This window comes from Pyrus communis, chromosome 7 (genome assembly GCF_963583255.1).
Source record: "Pyrus communis chromosome 7, drPyrComm1.1, whole genome shotgun sequence".
Taxonomy (NCBI): Eukaryota; Viridiplantae; Streptophyta; class Magnoliopsida; order Rosales; family Rosaceae; genus Pyrus; species Pyrus communis.
In genome coordinates this window covers 13,621,197-13,648,577 of record NC_084809.1, presented here as the reverse complement: position 1 = coordinate 13,648,577, position 27,381 = coordinate 13,621,197, and the positions used below count along the sequence as shown (strand labels likewise).

General features: G+C 39.1%; 1 pseudogene; it reads left to right on the top strand.

Moving 5' to 3' along the window:
- Window positions 1-9,886: 9,886 nt before the first annotated feature.
- LOC137738947 (probable disease resistance protein At5g63020) lies at window positions 9,887-27,094 on the top strand (annotated as a pseudogene).
- The last annotated feature ends 287 nt before the right edge of the window (window positions 27,095-27,381 follow it).

Below are 27,381 nucleotides of genomic sequence, written 5' to 3'. Positions count from 1 at the left end.
CATAAATGTCGTTCATGCCCAACTTAACGAGAGAGTTGTAGAACGCTTGACTGGCAACAGCATTAGTTAAGATGTCTGCTAATTGATCCTCTAACTTTACGAACGGGAATTGAATAATATTCCCATCCAACTTCTCCTTAATGAAGTGTCTTTCAACTTCCACATGTTTCGTACGATCATTCTAGATTGGGTTGTGTGAGATATCAATCGCTGCTTTATTATCACAAAACAAATTCGAAGCCGACATTTAAGGACACTCAAGTTCTTCGAGTAACCTCCAAAGCCATAATAATTCACATACTCCTTTTGCCATACCTCTATATTCTGCCTCTGCACTTGATAAAGCAACCACTTTCTATTTCTTACTCCGCCAAGTCACTAAATTTTCCCCCACAACTGTAAAGTAACCTAATGTGGACAGTTGATCAGTAATATTCCTTGCCCAATCTGCATCGATAAAACCTTCTATCCGGCAATGACCATTCTTAGAAAACATGATGCCTCTACCCAGGGCGGACTTTAGGTATTGTAGAATGCGTTCAACCGCACCTCTATGCGTATCATTCGGGGAATGCATAAATTGACTAACAACACTTACTACATATGCAATATCAGGCCTGATATGAGATAAATAAATTAACCTCCCAACTAACCTCTGATAACAATCTCGGTTAGTGGGAACTTGATCAGGGTGCACGGCAAGATGGTGATTTTGGACTATAGGGGTGTCAACCAGTTTACAATGAAGCATTCCGGTTTCGGCTAACAAGTCAAGAACATATTTTCTTTGAGATAGAAATATACCTTGTTTAGATCGAGCAACTTCTATACCCAACAAATATTTCAATCCACTAAGATCTTTGATCTCGAAATCAATTGCTAAGTAATCTTTCAGGCTTGAGATTTCTTCTTTATCATCACCCATAACAATCATATCATCCACATAAATAATAAGTGCCGTCAATTTACCTATTCGACGTTTCAATAAAAGTGCATGATCGGAATTTCTCTGCCTGAACCCATACTTCCTCATAGCCGTTCGGAACCTACCAAACCATGCCCGAAGTGATTGTTTCAATCCATACAATGCCTTATTCAACTTACACACCATTCCGGGTTATGAAACCGATGCATAACCATGTGGAATATCCATTTACACTTCTTTAAGATTACCATGTAAGAAAGCAATTTTCACATCAAATTGCTGTAATGGCCAATCCAAGTAAGCCGCTAACGAAAGTAACACTCTTACCGTATTAATCTTTCCTACTGGAGTAAATGTTTTTGTATAATCAACATCATACGTCTGAGTGTATCCCTTGGCCACCAATCTTGCTTTGTATCGTTTAATCAACCCATCAGCTTTATACTTGATGGTGTACACCCATCGACATCCCACTCTCTTCTTTCCTCGTGGTATCAGAACTAAATCCCATGTTTGATTTTTAAGTGCATCCATTTCTTCCTCCATTGCCTTGGTCCATTGGTCATCAGATAGTGCCTCCTTCAATGAACCTGGTATCATTGGATATTTGTTGTACAAAAGCTTTGTCGGGTTCTAATAATTTATGTGATGACATATAGTTGGCAATGGGATATTTAGAACCTTTTGTTGTTTCTGGTGAATATCGATTGGGTGGCTTTCCCCGGTTGTGTCTGAAAGGTAACTGATAATTCGGAACATCAGATACATCAATAGGGATAATAGATCTTACCTCAAGAATATTCTCTGGAGTATGGTCATTTGGCGGTACTATATTTTGAGACGAGGGCGAGTAGTATTAGTAGAAGTCTCAAGATCGACAAGTGGCAGCACTGTTGATGTGCCTGCTGTTAGTTCTATGGGCAACGATGATGCTTCTATTGGCTGGGCTGGCACCGTAGCCACTGCGAGCTTGGCTAATAGTGGCAGCGGAAGATCAGTGGTAGCAGCCATGGTCCAAACCTGCTCGTCATGCAATGTCTCCCCCTGAAGAAGAGGGTTGGAAGAAGCCGGAGAGTAATACATCTCAGACTCAAAAAAGTAACATCCATAGTAGTATACATCCAACGTGAAGGAGAGTGGTAGCAACGGTACCCTTTCTGATGTAGTCCATACCCCATGAAAACACAATGGATAGCATATGGGTCAAGTTTTGTCCGTTGATTTTTATGGAGATGAACAAAGGCAACACATCCAAAAACTCGTGGTGGGAGCACCAAAACAGACGGTAAAGGCACGAATGTAGCAAGAACTTGCAAAGGTGTAAAAAAATTCATTACTTTGGATGACATGCGGTTGATAAGTTAAGTGGCAGTCTGAAAGGCAACATCCCAAGAGGAGTAAGGAACATCCGCCCCAATTAATAACGATCAAGCCGTTTCTAATAGATGGCGATTTTTTCGCTTAGCCACCCTATTCTGTTGAGGAGTCTGAAGACAAGTAGTCTCGTGGACTATTCCGTGATTAGTTAAATAGTGTGTAAAATCATTATTAACATATTCACCACCATTATCAGAATGCAAAATCAGGATTTTAGTAGAAAACTGTGTTTGAACCATGGTGTGGAATGTCTTAAACGCCAGAAAAACATCACTGTTATGCTTAAGAAGGTATAACCATGTCATCCGTGTGCAATCATCTATGAACGTTACAAACCACCTAATACCAGATGAAGTAGTAATTGGAGATGACCCCCAAACATCCGAATGAACAAGACCAAAAGGAATATCACTTTTATTAGAATTCAACGAATAAGAAACACAGTGACTCTTGGCAGGTACGCAAGTGTCACATTTAAAGTTTGAAACCGAACAACCAACAAATAAATATGAAAACATATGCTGTAAATAACTAAAAGACGGATGACCCAAACGACGATGCCATAACCATATCCGATGCCGTTTGTGACCAACGGCTCCTTGGGCGAGATTGACCCGTCCTGTACTGACATCGTCCACAAAATAGAGATCCCCCCTTTTAGTACCACGACCAATTATCTCCTTCATGAGAATATCTTGAATAAGACAAAACTTTAGATACAATAATACACAACAGTTCAATTGCTCAGTATCTTGGCCAAGAGACATCATTTTATGCTTTAGTGAAGGTACAAGTAGTGCATGCAGCAAAGATAAGGTAAGCGTGAGGTGTACAGTGCCAGCGCTAGCGCTAGTTACCAGTGAGGTGACACAGTTAGCATTAGTAATATTTCGTCGAAGTGGTACAGTATCACAAGCTAAATTAATGGGGTCATAGGTCATATGGTCTGTGGCACTGGAGTTAATGATCCAATCGGACTGAGAATCACAATTATTCATATTAAAAGCATAACCACAATTACCTGAGGACTCCGGAGGCATATCGGAAGAACTCGAAATAGGAGGATTCATGGTAGGGTCAGTTATGGTAGTAGTGTTTAGGGTTGTAGTGTTTAGTATAGGGGTAGGATCGATTAGGATGAAATTGTTTCCATTGTGGAGTAGTGGTAGGTTCTCCATGGGAGGGCCGAGTTTACTTAAGGGAACAGGCAATGCAGAAATCCTAGGATCTCTGCTCTGATACCATGCTAATTAGAGCTTATCTTTTAGGCTTAATTTTCTGATATTATTCTTCTTACCAAGGAGGGAAATATATATTGTACAAGATTGATTTACAAGGAAAGAAACACCAAATAATATCTATCCTAATTACATCATGATTAAAAGGACCCAAACAGGTAACTAAGCTAATTACAAAGGTCAACTCTCCAACAGCTAGGCCTTCTAATTGCCATGCAGTTCAAATAGTTCAAGGTACACAAAGGGTTAATACTGATTTGAGATACAGTAATTAATCCAAGTATCAACTTTAACAAAAGCATGGTTCAATGGAAGTCCTAGCCTGATTCTCCAACATATAGCTATGGCTGTTCAAAAGTGGCTTCCTCAACTTCCTCAAGTTCTGTCAATAACCAAGTTGCAAGATAAATCGTCACCACAATCCACCGTTTGTTCATCTTTCTCACTGCAAAAACCTTGAATCTTAACAGATTTTAAGCAATGCCGCCAACATCTGATGTTCCTATCTACACAACACTTGGGATTTTCTTCCCTACAGATTAACTCCTCGTACACCAACTACAAGATTGCACAAAAGACATCGAAACAGATATATGTATATACGCGTAGTGCATCGATTAGTATAACTCAACTAAATTCTCTAAATTAAAAAGTAAAGATAATCCTATTAGCAGGGTGTTTGACTGATCGATACCGCCACTGAAAGCTAGCAATAACACAAGTACCATAATTGAGTGATGGAATATGTCCCACTGACAAATTTTGGACTTCTGTAGGCAGTGGAATTTTTGTTCTCTCAATTCATCCGGAGAAAATTTGATATCCATATGTTAGAAAAATAAGATAAGGTGACAGATATAATTACATGAACACAAACATCAGAAATAATATCATCTGCACTTCTGGACTAACTTTTCCTTCCACATTAGGTATTTCAAATGTTAAGGTGATTTCTTTGTGTGGCGTGAACTTTGCAAGGAATTGTCGCAAATTGAGAAACCATGAAGTGTCAAGATGCTTATAATTAAAGCATCTTAGTTCAAGTTTTACTACCCTTGGCTTCATAGAGTTAAAGGAAAAACAAATTTACCGGGAATGTTTCTTTATATGATCACTGTACGAGTAATAATGAAGACTTGGATCATCGATGCAGTTCTTCATATAACTACAATGTCTTTTTACTGTCTCGAGTTGGTGAAGCGAAATTTTAATCTCCGCTGGTTTCCAACAATCAACCGTCAGTTCCAAATCCACAACAGAGGGAAACTTCGAAATCAGTTTCTCAATATATTCGGAACTAATGTTAATACTTATGCGTATGCTCAACCTTTTTATATCACTGCAGCAGACTGCTTCAAGCTTTAAAGGTGACCGTGATTCGTAAGTAAGAGTTTCAAGACTGGCTGCTTCAATCTTGAACCTATTTCTCATGTAACTGTACCACTTTAACATTTGTGAGCTTCGGAAATTCATCACAAAAGTTTAAGTTCTTGTGTTTTGACAGCGACACAAGGCAAAAGTCTCAAGCGCTAGCGAAGGGCTCTGGAACTAAGGACCCAAGATCCAAAGTAGGAATACGAAAATAATCATCTCTTATTCTAATATCCAGCAATTTGAGATAAGTGCTTGCTTACAAACTTGAAGCAGCGGTCGACAACATAGGCTAGACTTTTCTCTAAATAATCCTCCAATGACAGCGAAAATTAAATTATCCTCTTTTGATCTTCATGTTGATCGATTCTTCTCAAGGATTTTTCTTTTGTTCTCAAGAATTCTTAATAACAAGTTTTTATATTGGTTTTACCATAGCTTGGGCCTCAGCCTCACCATTTATCCCATTTACTGTGAATAAGCGGTTGGGGGAGCTCTAGCTCTACTAAGGTGTAACAACCCGTCCCGGGAATTACGGAATAAAAAGAGTATTTTTGTATTTTCATTAAGTTTGGGGAGATATTTTCCTTTTAAAATGATTTTGGGTCTTCAATGGTGTGCCCAAGGGGCCCACCCCCTGATATTGTCCCCCGAGCCTTTCGTCTCTCTCTTCTCTCAGTTTTCCCTTCTCTCTCATTTCCCTCACTCTCTCTTCCCTCACCCCTGGACCTCTCCTTCCCCGTGCACTCCCTCTATGATCTCTCCCTCTCTTCTCAATTTCATAACTCACACAAGCAACAGCAACCCCAAACCAACATCACTTGACGTAGGAACCTGGGGAAAACTCAAGCAAACCTTCATGGAACCCCAACAGTGATGGTGTTAATGTTCATCGTCTTCTCCTACGTGTTTCGTATTTTTCCGACATTGGTAAACTTCTAAAAGCCCTTGGCATGTGTTTTAGGGTTAGATTGAACCTTGTTTTAAGTTATGTATACGTGTGAATTGCAGAAAATAGCTCGGAGTAGCTTTTCCAAATTTTCCAACGAGCACCACCCCTTTCAAGGAAATTTCAGGCCAAACCATGGCGATTTCGCCGTGTGCAAGGTATCAATCTCTTTGTATCACTGAGTACTACAAATTTCCTTTTTGAATCATCCAATTTCGTTGAGTATCGAAGAAGTTAGGGGCGTTTGAAGTTTGCCCAGAAACTGGCCAAAACCTTAGCCTGAAAAGGGTCAACCCGACCCATTAACCCATGGTCCAACCCAATTACCCAAACCCGGAGCCCAAATGTCCAGAGGCCCAAGCCTCGTGAAGCCCAACCCAAATCCCTTTTTATTCAAACCCAAAACCCTATTAGACCCAAACCCTTTAGGCTTAACCTGGATCCAACCCTAAGCCCAAACCCGGTTGACATTTGACCCGAGTTAACAGACCCAGACCCGTTTACTTTGACCCGGTCTGACCGTTGACTACGCCACCGACTAGCGTTGACTTTCCCTTTGACCGGCCAACGGTCGACGTTGACTTTAGGGTTGACTTTTTAGGTTTTCATGCGGGACCCCTCCTAGGCTAATTTCGACGACTTTCCCAAATTCATTCGTTTAAGTAGAGTTTGACTAAATATACCATTTATGTGCTTAGGGGCAATTAACTGTGGCGTTTCCATCTTTGCTATCTGCGTGGCTCTTCGACAACTAAGTACTGTGAGTAGATCCCTTCTAAAAATGCATGTTTTGATAATAGAAATGCATACATGAAAAGCATGATTTGATGATTATATTTTATGAAATGTTTTATGAGATAACATGCTTACTAAGACTAGTTTGAATTATTACTATTTTTCCTATAACCCGTGTTCTTATAGAATATCCGATGGATGACAATATGATATTTAGAACATGTTTAGAACACCTCTTTATAGTATAGATGATGGATGACTTTATACTATGAAGTTGCTTTTCAATATAAGTATGTTCACTAGTTTTGTACTTACCTAGTGGTCATTTCTGCTACGGGACGTAGGGATAGATTTCGGTCCATCCCATGCAACGGTTTGGTGTTGGCATAGGGCCTGAATTGTGTTTCCTCTGGCTATTTAGCACAGGGACGGGGAGTCGGCATGGGGCCTGGAGTGTATTTTCCTCTGACTGTCTGCTCAGAGACGGGGAGCCGACATGGGGCCTAGGGGTTATCGGACATTCACTAGTGATTATTATATATACAAATTATGATTTGAGACATTGGACGACATGCTAGGTTTCGGAAAACCTATGTTTATCATTATATATGTGTTTTCATAAAAGCTGGGGGTTAGTATGTTGATAACTGTTTTATTATATATATATATATATATATATATATATATATATATATCAACTTGCTCCACTCATATTTGTTTTGCGCCCCTTCAGGACTTAGAATCAAGGCATACAATTCCAGCGTCAAGGCACTTCCGCATCGGCATCTTCAAGTCCTCTCGTCGTAGGACCCATTCTTTTATTTATTCAATTTTATATTATTTATTTTAGTGTTCTAGTTAGTTGTATGCTCTGAACACGTTCCCTAAATGCATATTCATTATTCTTTTATATTTATAAGTCTTATTTATCCCTTGTTTTCAGTATTTGCACTCAATAAATGGCTTTCGTCACCCTCGGGTGTCAGCCAACACATGCCTATCCTGGTATCCGGGGAATATTTGGGTCGGGACGTGTCATAAGGGATCCCTCACCCCTCATCATAGAGGAAAACCTCTAGCGTCTCTACTCTCTCAAAGACAACAAGCTTCTATGTACAATGTAACTCTCATTCTACGTAATGAAATTGAATCTACACCAACGTGAACATACGTCCAACTTGAGGTTAACCACGATATATTTTATGTTCTTGTGCATTTGTGTAATTACAGTCGAATCTAAGTCGAGCCAAGATCAACACGATTTTGGACATCAACAGTATTCTTTCTTGGGTCATAAGAAACATGAACAGGAAGATGAGATATTGGTACTGAGTGACATGCCCTGGACAAGGAACTCATACGGGCTGCATCATCTTTAGGCAATAAGAGAGGATTTCCAGCATAAGGGGTTCCGGCAATTGTGACATTCGATCCATATTATGGGTGATCATGGCCACGACTCAGTACTGTTGCTGAAGTTTATGCCCATCTTATTAATTTACACTGTTAGATATATCTTTCAAACCCTAGCTTTCTAGCTCTTAAACTCGTATATGACGACTAATAAACGCATATGTTCTAATTATGGTTAGAATTTTAAACACTACCTTCCAAATTTTTCTTCAGTCGAATCTTGATATCTTCCTAAACCCACAGAAAACATCATAACACATAAACGCCATAACCAATATTCTCACTAGTAAACTGCCGTTTTACCTCCGAACATTCACTCTGGTTGAAATTGACCATGTATACTATTGTTTTGGTGAATCTAGCAAATGAGTAATTTACTGGAAAAATTATTTGGCATGTGTACTCAAATTAATTAATTTCATGTAATTAACTGGAAACAGAAATTAAACTAAATGAAAACAGCTACAAATGCCCTTCCAAATTTAAAAGGTCAAATTCACTCATAAATATAGAAGCAAAGACAGAGAATAATACTTACATCCCACCACGAGGGGAATGCATATATTCAGCTATTTGCTAATAGCATATCTCCATTATATAATTTCATAATCGGAACTGTTCAATTTCATAATCTTCATTTAAGATCATTCGCACAAAAATTCATTCGAATCAAAGATCGTTTATACATCCAAAATAAATCAACGGTCTGAGTACCAAGCAACATATTCATGATCAAGCATCAATTTATCTGATACATTTGGAGGACTAAATGATCTTCATTTCAAATGATTTTTTTGTAGGTATGATCTTCAAATGGAGATTAAGAAATTAAATGGTTTCGATTATGAAAATTATAAGGTGAAAATATATTATTTCAAATAGTAGAATATATGGATTCAGTATGATCTTCAAATGAAGATTAAGAAATTGAACGGTTTTGATTATATATGAAAATTATAAGGTAAAGATACGTTATTTGCAAATAGTAGAATATGTGGATTCAATATGATTTTCAACTGAAGATTAAGAAATTAAACGGTTCTGATTATGAAAATATAAGGAAAAGATATATTATTCGCAAATGGTAGAATATGTGGATTTCCCATGAGCAGGGGAATGCAAGTAAACGAATACTTTTCTCACACTTTTCAATCTTTACATACTCACAATATCACAACACCCAAGCTCTCCTTTTCAACTCCTCGATCGTGTCCTCCTTACTCACTTGCACTGGCAGATCAGCATGTAGATACATACAGACGACTTCTGTCATTAAGGGAACAACAAAGAAGACTCTTGAAACTTCGGCTTGTTTGATAATCATTTAATTTTTAGTTTCTAATTTTCACGAGTTATAGTGCCCTCGAGTTGGATTCCCTTTTTGTTCCATTCTTCCTATTAACTGAGTAGTTTAAAGTGTAAATTGCAAACAAAATAGCTAACAAGTCAGTGTAAGAAAGAGAGTGAACAGTGGGATAATCAATAATAAATATCCATTCATTCGGACTCCTAGTAAGAAAACGTATGCTTAAGATATGTTTGGATGGGTGAAGAAGGCTGGGAAATAGAATGAAACAAGAGATAGAAAGCGAAAACAACTTAATATAGTCATGGATTGTGATTTTCCTTGTAATCTTTTTCTTCATCCCTTCTTTTCCCCATTTATTTCTCATCAACAGCTAATTAACTAAAAAATGTAAAATCCAAAACCAAAAACGTTATCATACAGACTTCACTTGTGTTCGGTGAACTATAAATTCACAAGATCCACCACCAAAATTTTAATTGGGTAATGTATTATATACCCGTTTCATATCCCCTCTTTCTATTTATCTCCTCATGTATATTGGTGCGTGCAAGTGTTTATACGCGTTACAAGTCAATACGATATGAGAGTGCCGGAAGACGAGCACTAGTAGTCGAGCATTACTAGTCTCCTCTTAGCAACACAACTGAATAAACAAACGGTGAATCAACGAACAAAAACAAGCCAGAGAGTGCAGGAAGACAAGAGTGAAAATGATTTCCCATTCATATATGGAAGCTGACAGAGTCAAGCACTACTAGTCGCCTCTCAGATAGATTGGTCCTTCAACTCCCACAACATTTTAGTATCTGGTACAGGCCATAGTCGTAAGATTTGACATTTCCATCTTGGATCCATAAATGCCATCTCTGATCAACTACAATAATATCCTCGATCTGCCTAAATTTGCCCTTTCCTTCTATGCTAGAAATCTAAGATCTGAGTGAATTAATAATGGGCAACATCTTTTCAATGTCCATATCATGTGATGGCATACTTTCTCGCTGCTGGGATTCCACGGTTGGACAAGTAGCATACCCTTGTATGTTCAAGTCCCACCTTTGTGATCTGCAGACTGCTTTAGAAGAATTAACGGATCTAAGGAACGATTTGAAGACAAGGGTTGACAGTGCCGAGCAGCAGCAACATTCGAAACGCTTAGACCAGGTACAGAGATGGATAACAAGGGTGGAAGCCATGGAAGCTCAAGCCAATAACTTGGTGAACGGGAAAGGTATCAGTAGTCAAAAAGTTGAGAAATTACGTGATTCTGGAGGTGGGTTGTTATGTAATTGCAAAACCCACTACAAGTTTGGGAAAAAATTGGCTGAGATGTTGATGGAAGTGAGTGCCTTACAGAGCAGGGGAGCTTTTGAAGTTGTGGCTGAACGGGTACCTGCAGCTATGGTGTATGAAAGAAGTATTGAAACAACTGTGGGCATGGAGTCAACATTTGGCAAGGTCTGGGGTTGCATTGCAGATGAGCAAGTGGGGATTATTGGCTTGTATGAGATGGGAGGTGTAGGTAAGACCACCCTTTTGACCAAGATCAACAACAACTTCCTTCATACCCCCAATGATTTTGATCTTGTGATTTGGATAGAGGTCTCTAAGGATCTAAAGCTTGAAAATATTCAAGACAGCATTAGGGAAAAGATAGGGAGTTGTGATGGCTCGTGGAAGGATAAAGATCACCTTAGAAAAGCTGAAGACATCTTTGCGGTTTTAAAATCGAAGAGATTTGTATTATTGTTGGATGATATATGGGAGAGGGTTGATGTAGCCAAAATCGGGGTTCCAATTCCTGACAGACAGAATAAGTCTAAGCTTGTATTCACAACTCGCTCTGAGGAGGTTTGTAGCCGTATGGGTGCTCACAAAAAGATCAAGGTGGAATGTTTGGCATGGGACAGAGCATGGACTTTGTTTCAAGAGAAGGTGGGTGAAGAAACGCTTTATATTCATCCAGATATCCCTACACTAGCAGAGATGGTTGCCAAAGAATGTGACGGTTTGCCACTGGCTCTAATTACAGTTGGACGGGCCATGGCTAGCAAGAAGACACCCCAAGAATGGAATCATGCAATTCAAGTTTTAGAACGATCTGCCTCGGAATTTTCAGGTATGGGAGATGAGGTATTTGTTGGAAATTCAAATCAAAACAGGTTGCTATTGTTGAAAATCAATGTCAAAGTTAGGCATGGAAAGTTAGGCAATGTTAGGTATGGTTGAATAAAAATTATTAGGTGCAATTAATGTGTTTTGTGTGGTAATAAATAATCTTAGTTTAATCATTTGGTTTGCTATAAATACCCAAGCTCTCAAGCATTGTAAATCATCCCATCCGAATCCCACTTCCAATTGTGAAGAAGCTTGTAAGCTTTCTTATTCCAACAGTTTGTAAACCTTTTTTCATATATCAAAGTCCAAGTGTTTTGCCAAAGCTTGTTGCTTCCCTCCTTTCTCTATTTCTTTCTTTGTCCGATTTTATTTGAGAGTGCAAAGTGAAAGAGGTGTGATAGAGTTTGTAAACTTATCACCCACATATTTTGGTATTGAGTTAGTAAACTGTAAAATACCAACAATTGGTATCAGAGCCAGAATACCATTCTGGCAGGTGCAGCAGTTATGGCGTCCAACTTAGTGCAACTCCAAGTTCCCACATTGAAGAAAGAAAATTATGAAAGATGGTACATCCAATTCAAAGCATTGTTTGGATCACAGGAGATATGGGAAGTTGTCAGTAGTGGGTATGTTGTACCCACTGCCGAGCAAGAAGCCGTATATACTGCGGATCAAAGGAACACTCTCAAGGACTTACGAAAGAAGGACCAAAAGGCGTTGTATCTTCTATACCAGGGTTTGGAAGATTCAACGTTCGAGAAGGTTGCAGAAGCAACAACGAGCAAGCAAGTATGGGATACACTCAGTACAATCTACAAAGGAGTAGATCGAGTCAAGAAAGTGAGGTTACAATCACTTCGAGCAGATTTTGAAACTGCTCATATGAATGAAGGGGAGAGCATCTCCGACTATCACTCAAGGCTCATTGTGATAGTAAATCAGATGAGGAGAAATGGCGAGAGACTCGATGAAGTACGAGTTGTGGAGAAGATACTCCGGTCACTCACATCTAAGTTTGAGCATGTGGTGACTGCCATTGAGGAATCCAAGGATTTGGAGGTGATGAGCGCATAAGAGCTACTAGGATCCCTCCTAGTTCACGAGCAACGCATTCAGAAGAATGCAAGCCCCACAACGCTAGAGCAAGCTTTGGAGTCAAAGTTGAATATTGACAAACCAAATAAAGGTCGTGGGCAGTGGAACTCACGTCGTGGGAGCTCATCCAACCGTAGCCGAGGACGAGCCCGAGGAAGAGGTCGAGGCTATGCACAAAATCAAGGTCAGTCTCAGGAGTGGAGATCTACTCGAGGAAAGGCGCATATCCAGTGTCACAACTGTAAGCAATATAGACATTATGCCAATGAATGTTCACATAAAAATGGTGAGCATGTCAACATGGCAGAATCAAGTGGAAATACTGATGAAGAACTTACAGTCTTACTAGCACACCATGATTCTAGTAGCCAACAAGATGTTTGGTATTTGGACTCTGGTGCAAGCAATCACATGTGTGGAAAGAAGGAGTTTTTTGCCGAACTCAAAAAAGGGGCCTATGGATCTGTAAGTCTTGGTGACTCCTCAAAGTTGCCAGTTGAAGGCAAAGGGAAGATCAAGATCATCCAGAAGGATGGAAGAGAAGAATACATCTCCGATACCTACTACATACCAGGTATGAAGAGCAACATTCTGAGCATTGGTCAACTGCTCCAGAAAGGGTACATTATACATATGGAGAACATGCTTCTCACTCTCAGGAATGCAAGGAGAAAGCTTATTGCACGTGTTCGAATGTCAAAGAACCGGATGTTTCCGTTGAATTTGAACACAAAGATTGGAAGCTGCAACATCGGTGTAATGGAAGATGAGTCATGGAAATGGCATCTTCGATTTGGCCATCTTAATTTCAATGGCCTAAAGTTGCTGTCAAGTGGAGGAATGGTTCGTGGTCTACCCCAGATTGAAGCCACACGCCAAGTATGTGAAGGTTGTGTGCTTGGCAAGCAAGCACGACTATCGTTCCCTGTTGGTGATACATGGAGAGCAAAGGCACCACTGCAGTTGGTGCACACAGATATATGTGGTCTATTGGATCCCATGTCTTATGGAGGTAATAGGTATTTTATTACCTTCATTGATGATTTCAGTAGAAAGACTTGGGTCTATTTTCTCAAGGAGAAGTCAGCTGCCCTAAAAATTTTCAAGGAGTTCAAGGCACTCACAGAGGCAGAAAGTAACCACAAGCTTGTGGCTGTGAGATCAGATAGAGGTGGAGAGTACACCTCCAATGCTTTCCAAGCATACTGTAAGGAGCAAGGAATTAGGCATCAACTTACTGCTGCCTATACCCCACAGCAAAATGGGATAGCCGAAAGAAAGAATCGAACCATCCTTGACATGACAAGGTCCATGCTTAAGGAGAAGAATTTGCCAAAAGAGTTATGGGCAGAAGCTGTAGCTTGTTCGATTTATTTGTTGAATCGATGTCCAACAAAGAGTGTCAAGAGGATGACACCACAAGAGGCTTGGAGTGGATACAAGCCGAATGTTACACACCTAAGAATTTTTGGGTGTGTTGCATATGCTCAAGTTCCAGAAGCCAAGAGGAGGAAACTTGATGATAGAGGTGAGAAGTGTGTGTTTGTGGGCTATAGTGAAGAGTCCAAGGCATACAAGCTCTACAACCCACTAACTGGCAAACTAGTGGTTAGTAGAGATGTCATCTTCAGTGAGGAAGAGACATGGACGTGGAACAACAAAGAAGTCAGTAAAGAGAAGATCGTCTCCATTGATTTTGAAGAACCAGAAGTTGTACCACCGATTGAGCAACAGCCTGCTCAAACAATCACAACAACTCCAGTGCACAGAATTGCAAGGAGTGGTCCTACATCTAGTGAGGAAAGCAGCTCCTCAACTCCAGTGAGGTTAAGGAGTCTCACAGAGATTTATGGACAAGAAGAAGAAGAAGAAACCAACCTTTTCTGCTTGTATGCAGACCACGAGCCTTTCTCATTCAATGAAGCTGTGGAAGAAGATTGTTGGAAGAAAGCCATGGAAGAAGAGATCCATGCCATCGAGAAGAATGACACTTGGGAGCTGACAAAGCTCCCACCAAATCAGAAGGCTATTGGTGTCAAGTGGGTTTACAAGATCAAACGCACTGCAGATGGGAGTGTGGATCGATACAAATCAAGGCTTGTAGCAAAGGGCTACAAACAGAAGTATGGAGTGGACTATGATGAAGTCTATGCTCCAGTTGCGAGACTTGACACGGTAAGATTGCTAATCTCTCTTGCCGCACATCATAAATGGAAAATTTATCAACTAGATGTCAAGTCAGCCTTCCTTAATGGAGTACTTGAGGAAGAAGTGTACGTGGAACAACCGGAAGGCTTCCAAGTACAAGGAGAAGAAGATAAGGTGTATCGTTTGAAGAAGGCTTTGTACGGCCTCAAGCAAGCACCACGAGCTTGGAACTCAAGGATCGACAACTACCTTCACCAAAATGGATTTCAGAAATGTCCATACGAGCATTCAGTTTACATGAAGAATGGTGAAAAATGGGAGTTCTTAATTATTTGTCTCTATGTAGATGATTTATTGTTTACAGGAAACAATGAGGCAATGTTCCATGAGTTCAAGCAATCCATGTTCAGTGAATTCGAGATGACTGACAATGGATTAATGTCATACTTTCTTGGCATAGAAGTGAAGCAAGAAAGTGATGGTATCTACATCTCTCAACAAAGGTACATGAGAGACATATTGAAGAAGTTCAATATGGACAAGTGCAACACTGTCAATACCCCAGTCGCAACTGGATTGAAGCTGTCCAAAGGAGGAGAGGGTGAGTTTGTAAACTCAACAGTGTACAAAAGCCTCGTTGGAAGCCTAAGGTACCTTACAATCACAAGACCTGATATAGTTTATGGTGTTGGACTCATGAGTCGATACATGGAAACACCAAGGGAGTCTCATTGGCTGGCCGCCAAGAGAATTTTGAGGTACATAAGAGGTACTCTAAACTATGGTCTATTTTATAATTTTGGTGAAGATGCAAAATTATTTGGTTATTCAGATAGTGATTGGGGAGGTGACCAAGATGAAAGGAAAAGCACAACTGGCTATGTGTTTTTTCTAGGATCAACAGCTTTCTCATGGACTTCAAAGAAGCAATCAATTGTTGCTTTGTCATCATGTGAAGCCGAGTATGTTGCTGTAGCCTCAACCGTGTGTGAGGCAATTTGGTTAAGAAATCTGTTGAAGTCAATGTGTCATCCACAAGTGGAATCGACTGTGATTCACGTAGATAACGTGTCTGCAATCAAACTTGCAAAGAATCCTGTTCAACATGGAAGGAGCAAGCACATTGATACCAGGTTCCATTTTCTAAGGGACCATGTGAAGCAAAAGACAATTGAACTTGTCTACTGTCACACCAAGGAACAAGTGGCAGACATCTTCACAAAGCCATTGCCAATTGAAACATTCCGGCTACTGCGTGAAATGCTAGGAATGAAGGCGTTTTGATTTGAGGAGGTGTGTTGGAAATTCAAATCAAAACAGGTTGCTATTGTTGAAAATCAATGTCAAAGTTAGGCATGGAAAGTTAGGCAATGTTAGGTATGGTTGAATAAAAATTATTAGGTGCAATTAATGTGTTTTGTGTGGTAATAAATAATCTTAGTTTAATCATTTGGTTTGCTATAAATACCCAAGCTCTCAAGCATTGTAAATCATCCCATCCGAATCCCACTTCCAATTGTGAAGAAGCTTGTAAGCTTTCTTATTCCAACAGTTTGTAAACCTTTTTTCATATATCAAAGTCCAAGTGTTTTGCCAAAGCTTGTTGCTTCCCTCCTTTCTCTATTTCTTTCTTTGTCCGATTTTATTTGAGAGTGCAAAGTGAAAGAGGTGTGATAGAGTTTGTAAACTTATCACCCACATATTTTGGTATTGAGTTAGTAAACTGTAAAATACCAACAGTATTCCCTCTTTTGAAATTCAGTTATGATAATCTACCTAGCGAGAAAGCTAGATCTTGTTTCTTGTATTGTGCATTATTTCCGGAAGATTTTCTCATTCACAAAAGAAGATTAATATATTGTTGGGTTGGTGAGGGAATACTGGATGAGTATGATGACATGACTGGAGCTCAAAACCAAGGTTATGATATTATAGGTACTCTTGTTAATGCATGTTTATTGGAAGGTAGGGAAGATTATGTGAAAATGCACGATGTTCTTCGTGACATGGCATTGTGGTTGGCATGTGAATGCGGGAAGGCCAAAGATAATTTCGTAGTTCGTACTGGCGCTCATTTGGTTAAAGCACCAGATTTTGAAAAATGGAAGGGTGTGAAAAGGATGTCACTAATGGCTAATCAGATTGAGAATCTGGTGGAAAAATCCATATGCCCCAGTTTATCTACCTTGTTTCTAACTGATAATCGTTTGAAGATAATTGGTGAAGGCTTCTTTCAGCATATGCCCAGTTTAAGAGTTTTGGACCTGTAGGAAAACAAGGGTATAACGCATTTGCCATCGGGTATATCAAGATTGAAGTCACTACAATATCTCAATCTATCACAGACAGGTATAAGAGGGTTGCCTGTTGAGTTAAAGGCCTTAGACTAGCTAAAATATTTGAACCTGGAGTTTACCAGTAAGATGGATATGGTTCCGAAGAATATAATTTCAAGTTTTCTGATGCTCAGAGTTTTGAGAATGTATGATTGTGGTTCATCTGACGATATTCTGTTTGGCGGAGTGATAAGAGCATATTTATGCGACTTAAATGGCTTGTTCTCATACATTTACGTTATGTTTCTTTAGTTATTTTAGTACTTTAAGCTATTTTCGTGTGTTTGTAGGTCCAAAGGGCTAAAGGAGCAAAAAGATGCATTTTGGAGACTTTTGGAGCACTTTTGGGCTAAGGACGGATAGCTTATGCTTGAAGCCAAAGTGTTGGACGAAATTGAAGACCTAATTGGAGCCAAAGTGTTGGAACCTTGTTCTCTTTAGTTTTAGGACATTTAAACCTTTCCTAATCCCAATCATGCCATGCATAACACACATCCATTCTAACACATTGTCATTGCACATGCATTTCCTTCATTAGTTAACCCACATGCACTTATCACTTATCATCACCACATATCATATCACTTAATCACTTATCACTTATCATCACCACTTAACCACTTATCATATCATAACCACATATCATATCACTTATCACTTATCACTTAACATATCATCCACCTACTTCACCTACAACATCCACCCACTTCACCTACAACATCCACCTACTTCACCTACAAATGACATAGCCATATGTTCCCTCCACTACTCCTATAAATACCCTTGCATTCATTCATTCATGACCATCTCATTTTTCATACACAACACACCACAAACACTTCCATCTTCTCCCTAGCCGTGAGTCTCTCCATTTTCTGCACCATTCCCTTCCCTTTCTCCTCCATTTCTTCCATTTCCATAATCCCCCAATCCATTCAACACACCAACAACATCCCTTAGTCCTTGTGCTACAACAAAGACGAAGAGAAGAAGGCCTAAACGTTCATACAATTCACGTTTGAGTTGTTGGAATGTTTACGCGTTTCTTTGATTTCAATGTTTAAATTCAATTCTCTTTGTTTTGTAATATGAGGAATGGAAGAGAAGAGTGCCTAAACGTTCATACAATTCAAGTTTGAGTTGTTGGAATGTTTAGGTGTTTCTTTGATTTCAAAGTTATGAGGAACTAAACCTTTTTTTTGGCTAGGGGTGATTTCAATACCATGATTATTTATGTGATATGAATTGATGAATTCCGGTTATGAACTCTTGATTCGTGAATGCAATTGGCTTAACTATTTGATGATTAACTTATTTGTGTTTGTTGATTGAGGGTCGATACTTAATTAGCATGCATGAATATGTGGCTAAAGTTTAAGAAGGTTTCACATAATCGTTACTAACTTATACTTGAAAGTAGTAAAGGTCGCTTGTCACGATCGCGTTAAGTTTAATTCTTAGCATGAGTAACATGATGTCATAGTTGCAAATGCTTTGTCAATGCTTATGGTTTTCATTATTCTTAATGATCTTCGATTGTATCTCTATTATGATGACATGTAGGGAACTTTTGAGAATGTTTTGGGTTGTCGAATGATGCCATCCAATCCAATAATATAAGGAAAATCTGAGGGTTAACTAGTGATGTCACGGTTAATTTGGGGCATTGTCGTTCATAATTCAATGAAGGAATAACTGGAAATTGATTCATATGCATAAATATCATGTGTAGAGAAAGAACCCTTAGCTAGCTTCCCATCCATTCATTTCCGTCAAATCCATATTTACAATTTGTTTTGTTTCCAAGTATTCATTTTAGTTTAAATTCGTCCAAATCCAATTCCCCCCTATTTCGTTGAAATCTTAGTCTTAATCTTTCTTATTTTTAGTTTTGCTTTCTGCGAGCATTAAATAGTGTTTTATATTGTGTTTTTATGTTTTTAAGTCAATTTAAAAGGTTTTAGCAAGCCCTCCTAATCCCCGGTCTAGAACGATCCCTCACTTATTCATTCTACTACAATTGTCAAACGAGGGTTTAATTTGAGTGTCAAGTAATTCTCACATCAAATTTTTGGCGCCGTTGCCGGGGATTAGCAACTTTGCTAATCCCTTGGTTCTTTTCTTTTTTTTGGTTTAGTTGTTTTCGTTTTAGTTTCTAACTTAGTGTTGTTTTCTTTGTTTGTTGTTACTTTTGATATTTGATTTAGTTCTCTTTCTTTGATTTTAGGTACTAGAGAAGTAAGATATGGATTTTGCTAGCATTCAAGCTCAATTGGCAAATCTTACTTCTAAATTGTTGCCGTATGCCGAAAGGACCACAATGCAGAGTGTCCCTACATTTGGTGCTTCATATAGGCAAGGATTTCAAGCCAATCAATGTCCACAAAGAGATTGGAGGGATCATTCAAACTCTATATGATGGGAAGATCAACAAGTTCAACGTGAAGCATATTGGCAACCATATGAGGAGTTCTATTCAAGACCTATGCAGCCACCACAACTTCATATGCAATATGCTCAATTAAATTCAAGTTCGCCAATAGATTATATTCAAATTCTTAATGAAATAAATTCTTTGGCGCAGGGGTCACAAAATCAAGCCAAGGAGGCTCAACAAGAAGCATATTGGCAACCATATGAGGAGTTCAATACAACACCTATGCAGCCACCACAACCTCCCCCACAACAATTCCAATCAAGTTCAAGTATGTCCATGGATAATGATAAAAATTTTCAATTACTAACCTCTTTGACGCAGGACGAACAAAATCAAGAGAAGAAGTTGGGTAAATTGGACGAGCAATTTGGGCAGATTATGGAGTTCATGAAACAAATTCAAGAGCAAAGTGAACTTTCCAACTCAACTATTGAAAACTCGAAGGAAGATTTTGAAATCCATAATGCTATCACTTTGGGAAGTGCTATGGAGGTTGGAGCTGACCTAAAAATGTCCAAACATAGCCTAGAAGTGGATGAAGAGCTGCTAATTGAGGAGGAGGAAGAAAACATGCACACGGCAAGGGTAGAACAACCCTTGCCGCAGCCTCCTAAGCCCTCTAAACCACCCACCACCAGTAAGGACGTCCCAATTCCATGTTATTCTGATGTTATTCCACCCAATGTCCCTTTTCCTAGCAGGTTTTTGATTCCCAACCAAGAAGAGAGTAAAAAGGACATCGTGGAAGCCTTCCCAAAGGAGCAAAATGCTATTCAAATTCTTGGTGCAACACAGCAAGTTTTAGATGGTGTTGAATTCTTCAAAGGACTTTGTACACCAAGAAGAATGATTCAAGAGAAGGTAGTGGCTGGAGAAGATGTAGAAGGCATCAAAGAGGACATATTTGAAACCACAATTCCCAAGGAAGTTGGATTTTATGACACGGGACAAGTCATAACTTTCGAAGGGGTGTTTATTCTGGAGTTCATTTTGGAGCACATAGGTAAGCCGCCTCCCCGAATTTCAATTTTCTTTTATACTAACATGTGGTTAATGATTCAGGCACCCAATCTGGAATTTAAACTATTACCGGATCATTTCAAGTATCACCGCCCATTCAAAGATAAATTCCATGCCGTTTGATTTTATTTATGTAAAAAAAAAAAAAAAAAAAAAAAAAAAAAAAAAAAAAAAAAAAAAAAAAAGATACTAAACATGGAGAAAGGTGGAGCTTCACAAAGGTTGTTTACGTGAAGCCCCACTACGAGGCACAGAAGCGGAAGGCGCAAAAGCGGGAGGCATAGAAGCGGGAGGCATCGGAGCGGAAGCCATCGGAGCGGGAGGCATCCGAGCTAGAGCATTCCAGGCCTCAATACTTGGCCAAGCGCTGGATGACCCAGGAAAAAGGTGCCTCTGGAGATAAGACGCAAGCCTTTGACGGTCATTGTGAATTCGACCCTCAGATTCTTGCAGCTCATCAAGCTTCCTCTTCATGCCCGACAAATAATTATTTGCAAGCACATGCAAACTTCTATTCTCATACTTAAGCTGCTGGATCTCCTGCTTGAGACTTTCCACCTCTGCCATCAATGATTCCACCTGACGGGAGCGGGCAAGCAGGCGTTGGCCCATGTTGGACACAGAACTCGCACACTGAACACTAAGTGCGAGGGACTCTTGAACGGCCAACTCATCGGACCGTCCTGACAGCAGCCTACTATCTTTTGGAGTGAGGAGGTTCCTAGCTACTATTGTAGCTGTTGTGGCGTCCTGCATCACGGAGTCTTCACCTGTGAAAGGACCGTTAGAAGAAAAGAAAGAAGGGCGCCATACGTTACCTTGACGCGGCGCGCCCGTATCACTGCTAAGGCTCAAATCTAAGCTAAGGTTCGATGAGTTTGCCATTTTTTTTCAAAAGTGTTCAAAGAGAAGGGGTGGATGGAGTTAAAATTTCACAAAGGGCCGGAGTCGAGTTTCAGGAATGGGAAATCTTCAGAGTGTGTGTGTTGGGGTGATTGATAGCTCTATAAAAAGCCAAGACGACGCGTCCACCGATTCAAAGAGCCGGATTTTCCGGCGTAATTTAGGCGACGCTCCCTCGGCTTTTCAGAAAACGCGTTCAACTTTGTCAAAAGATTTCTGACAAAGCTGAAAACACGTGGAGGTCATCATCGCATCTACACATCTTTAGCCGACAAGCGCAAAGTTCGGCGACGCTTTCTCTGGTTTTCAGAAGACGCGTGCATCTTTGTCAAAAGGAGCCGCATCTGCACTACCACGTGTCGTTCAGAAAGCGAAGGGGCGTCGTTCAGAAATCGAAGGGGCGCCTGCTCAGAAATCGAAGAGGCGTATTCAAAGATCGAAGAGGCGCCACTATTTCAAAGAACCGGATTTGCGGGATCAAAACGTTTGTCGACAAGGGTAAAAAGTACCACCACTTGATATTATCTCTATATATGTCGACCTTCGTCTTTTATGGCAGGGCAAACCTGAAGAAAATGCCCAACTCTCCCTCACCTCTGAGGGCGCACTCCCAGCAAAGCCTTTCAAAATACTCAATTCTTTCTTCTTCCCCAAAGATGATACCAGATGCCTGGAGTACATATGACCCAGGAGGAAACGGCGGATTGAAGCATGTGCTGATTCATTCACCGCTTCTTCAAAGCAAAGGTATCTCATATCATCAAGGTCAAAAGCAAAAGTATCTCATATCATGCTTTTTCCCTGTCTTTTTCTTTGTCCTTGTTCTTACTTGCATGGCAAAGTAAAAGAAGCAATCAGCCGGCACTTGGAGTCAGTCTTCCGATCTGGAGCCAACTGCCTGGAATCTATTCCTGATTGCTTACCTAGCGTTGCTCTCGAGTAGTCATCTTCAACGGTTGTTACACTTCCAGAGAAGGGACCACTCCTGCAAAGATTGAACAAAGAAACAGATAACAGGAGGAAGCTCAGACCTTCGGGGGAAACCAAAAGAACCATCCTGCTGCCCAGTTCAAGAAGTAGCACAAAGGAAAATCAACGATGGGCAGAAACCAGTTCAAGAGTAAGCCTGTGGAATCACAAAGATCAAAGCCTCAATGCAATCACCAAGGAGAAGAGGGAATTTACACTCCATAACCAGATTTGCGTCCCTAAACTCTTCTCTTTGTTAATTACATTATGCCATGTTTAATATGTTTTAGTTGCTTTTTATGTGTTTACTTATGTTTTGTGTGAATCTATGCTTAAAACATTGAGGACAATGTTTGATTTAAGTGTGGGGGGGGTAACTAAAGTGTTTTGATGCAAATTCGTAGGGTTTTATCCACCATAACTTCTAATGTTGTTCCTTGCTGTTTTAAGGTGTTTTTAAGTTGTTTTAGAGTGTTTTAGTGTGTTTTGTTTTATAATTCGAAAATCCCATAAAAATTTGAAAAATTGTTTTGAAAAACCCAAAAAGAGTTGTTTTAAAAGTCGTTTTTGTGTGTTTGTGTCTTAGGGTACCTTCCAACACAATGATAAGGATTTGGTTTATAATTGCATGACGGTTAGAAAGAGTTATAAACATAGAGAAAAGTTTGATTTACTCTTGGTATATGCTTGGTTATGGTTATAATGTATGACTTCACATGCAATCATAAAAGAAAAATTCGTTTTTGTAACATGCTTGAAGGAAGAAACTCAAACAAACGCTACATCCCTGTGAGACTCGAGCCATTACTTTCTTTGGAGAGTTATTTTCTGTGATTCTTTATTTTCTAAAGTTGTTGCATGATCTCATTATTCCTTGCTTGGTTGCTACTTAGAATGCAATTGTATCATGATAGAACTAAATGCTAGAACTCATGCCCATTTCATTCAAAGCATGTTATTGATTTGCATAACACATATTCAAGAAGAAGTTGTGTAGTGACCACCACCATAGCCAAATAGCCTTACTTCCCATACTTCGTATATGTTGTAAGTTTTAACCCCGTTGAGCCTTGTTTAGCCTTTATTCTTTGTTTACCCACATTTTCCTCACCTAGCCTAGTTTAGGACAATCCCCACCCTTGTTCTTAAAGTTTAGTGAGCATGACTTAAATGAATTCCTTTTGAGTTACATTATGCAAGAAAATGAGTGTGGGGGAGTAAAAGTTTGTTCTTACGTTTATATGTATGTTTTGAGATTTAAAAGAAAAAGAAGAAAAGAAAAAAAAAAAAAAAAAAAAAAAAGGAGTGAAAATAAGTAAGAATGAACTCACGAGCGTTGATGGTTGAAGAAAGGGTCCAAAAAGTTGAATATGGCCCTAAGTTTTGTGTGATTTTCCCTTGGGTGTTCAAAGTTGACTTCTGCGTTCTTAAGGGAATTCTAAATGCCTAATTCAATACTTTGCTCACTATTGCTTTAAGAATGTTTGTTTATCCTTCACCTTTCATTGTTAGCCAATACCCTAGCCCCGTTACTACCCTTTGACTTCTATATTGAGTGTTATGTATTTCAATTGTGGAGTTTGAACTTGGTATGAGCTTATGGTGTCACTGGTTCTCGCGTCTAAGGAGTAGCATTCCATTCATGAGATCATATCTAAACATGCTTATTAACTCCAGAAAATGCTTTCCTTATTATAACATATGTGAGTGTTCGTCTACATGTTTACATCAATCTTCTCACATATACCTAGTGTAGGGTGTGTAGTCAGAAAATCTGTGTGAAAAACGAGAGTACATCTAGTAAGAAATTGAGGGAATTCTCTAAAGGCATGTTACTACATTTGAAATGTGGTTTAATTGCTTAATTGTGAACTAGTATGTGGTGACTATGATTAAGAATGTACTTAAGTGTAAAGATGGCTCAAATCTGTGAGAATAATGATTTTTAACTTGTCATGTGCATTGGAAGTCCCTGATACGATTGTTGGAAGGTGTAGGTTGTGTTTTGTTCTTTTTGTTTTGTTTTTCTGTTTTGCTCGAGGACTAGCAAAAGCTAAGTGTGGGGGTATTTGATAAGAGCATATTTATGCGACTTAAATGGCTTGTTCTCGTACATTTACGTTATGTTTCTTTAGTTATTTTAGTACTTTAAGCTATTTTCGTGTGTTTGTAGGTCCAAAGGGCTAAAGGAGCAAAAAGATGCATTTTGGAGACTTTTGGAGCACTTTTGGGCTAAGGACGGATAGCTTATGCTTGAAGCCAAAGTGTTGGACGAAATTGAAGACCTAATTGGAGCCAAAGTGTTGGAACCTTGTTCTCTTTAGTTTTAGGACATTTAAACCTTTCCTAATCCCAATCATGCCATGCATAACACACATCCATTCTAACACATTGTCATTGCACATGCATTTCCTTCATTAGTTAACCCACATGCACTTATCACTTATCATCACCACATATCATATCACTTATCACTTATCACTTAACATATCATCCACCTACTTCACCTACAACATCCACCTACTTCACCTACAACATCCACTTCACCTACAACATCCACCTACTTCACCTACAACATCCACCTACTTCACCTACAACATCCACTTCACCTACAACATCCACCTACTTCACCTACAACATCCACCTACTTCACCTACAAATGACATAGCCATATGTTCCCTCCACTACTCCTATAAATACCCTTGCATTCATTCATTCATGACCATCTCATTTTTCATACACAACACACCACAAACACTTCCATCTTCTCCCTAGCCGTGAGTCTCTCCATTTTCTGCACCATTCCCTTCCCTTTCTCCTCCATTTCTTCCATTTCCATAATCCCCCAATCCATTCAACACACCAACAACATCCCTTAGTCCTTGTGCTACAACAAAGACGAAGAGAAGAAGGCCTAAACGTTCATACAATTCACGTTTGAGTTGTTGGAATGTTTACGCGTTTCTTTGATTTCAATGTTTAAATTCAATTCTCTTTGTTTTGTAATATGAGGAATGGAAGAGAAGAGTGCCTAAACGTTCATACAATTCAAGTTTGAGTTGTTGGAATGTTTAGGTGTTTCTTTGATTTCAAAGTTATGAGGAACTAAACCTTTTTTTTGGCTAGGGGTGATTTCAATACCATGATTATTTATGTGATATGAATTGATGAATTCCGGTTATGAACTCTTGATTCGTGAATGCAATTGGCTTAACTATTTGATGATTAACTTATTTGTGTTTGTTGATTGAGGGTCGATACTTAATTAGCATGCATGAATATGTGGCTAAAGTTTAAGAAGGTTTCACATAATCGTTACTAACTTATACTTGAAAGTAGTAAAGGTCGCTTGTCACGATCGCGTTAAGTTTAATTCTTAGCATGAGTAACATGATGTCATAGTTGCAAATGCTTTGTCAATGCTTATGGTTTTCATTATTCTTAATGATCTTCGATTGTATCTCTATTATGATGACATGTAGGGAACTTTTGAGAATGTTTTGGGTTGTCGAATGATGCCATCCAATCCAATAATATAAGGAAAATCTGAGGGTTAACTAGTGATGTCACGGTTAATTTGGGGCATTGTCGTTCATAATTCAATGAAGGAATAACTGGAAATTGATTCATATGCATAAATATCATGTGTAGAGAAAGAACCCTTAGCTAGCTTCCCATCCATTCATTTCCGTCAAATCCATATTTACAATTTGTTTTGTTTCCAAGTATTCATTTTAGTTTAAATTCGTCCAAATCCAATTCCCCCCTATTTCGTTGAAATCTTAGTCTTAATCTTTCTTATTTTTAGTTTTGCTTTCTGCGAGCATTAAATAGTGTTTTATATTGTGTTTTTATGTTTTTAAGTCAATTTAGAAGGTTTTAGCTAGCCCTCATAATCCCCGGTCTAGAACGATCCCTCACTTATTCATTCTACTACAATTGTCAAACGAGGGTTTAATTTGAGTGTCAAGTAATTCTCACATCACGGAGAAGAAGCCTTAGTAGACGAATTGGTGTTATTGAAACATTTGGATGTGATGACTATGACCATGAGGTGTCTCCGCTTTCGAAGGATTCTGTACCTCCCTCAACTTACTAGCATGTACTCAAGTTCTATGCCTTGAGTCCTTCACCTCTGTGATCTCCCTTGATATATATCATCATTGGCAAATATGAAACACCTTGATATCCTTAATATTTGCGACTGTGAAAGCTTAGAAGATTTGAAAACTGATTTGTTATGGAATGGAGGGGATGTACAAGTACCTAATAATCCTTGCAACTCGATCATCACGATCAAAAGTTTCTTCCACAGCCTTCAGCGGGTAAGCGTGTATGAATGCCCCAAACTAAAGGACTTAACATGGCTTATTTTTGCTCGAAATCTTGTGACCATAGACATACACGACTGCCCTGAAATGGAGCAGATAATCAATAGTAGGCAGTTGAGTAAAATCGAGGAGGTCGTGGATGGTTTTAATTCATTTGCAAAACTTAACAATTTGATACTGCTTAATCTCTCGAAACTGAAGAACATATATGCAAATGCATTGCCCTCACCGTACCTGAAGACAATTGTTGTGTTTAACTGTCCACAACTCAAGCAGTGTGAACAGACGGAATATTGTCATCGAAGGAGAGGAAGACTGGTGGAATGGGTTGAAATGGGAGGATGAAGCTACTCGAAATGATTTGATTTCCTGCTTTAGAAATTTAAATATTTGACGTACCTGATGTTGTTCTGTCATTGCCAGTTTTCCTTTCATATAAATTGATAAATATTCTTCCCTTCTGTACAAGTTTGTATTACAGTCTGTAACTTACCCTAATCAAAGAACCACAGGTTATGCCGAAACCCGAAACTTTAATGAAATTTACCATCACGGAGATTAGCTTATATTCGAGAATTTGAATTGCGGTCATGAGTTTGACTTATTTGGTTAAGAACTGATTGTTTTGTTTCATTTAAATAATCAGTTTTGACATGAAGAGCTACCAAGAAAAACAAAGACCAAACTACAGGCTGGTTTTAGTT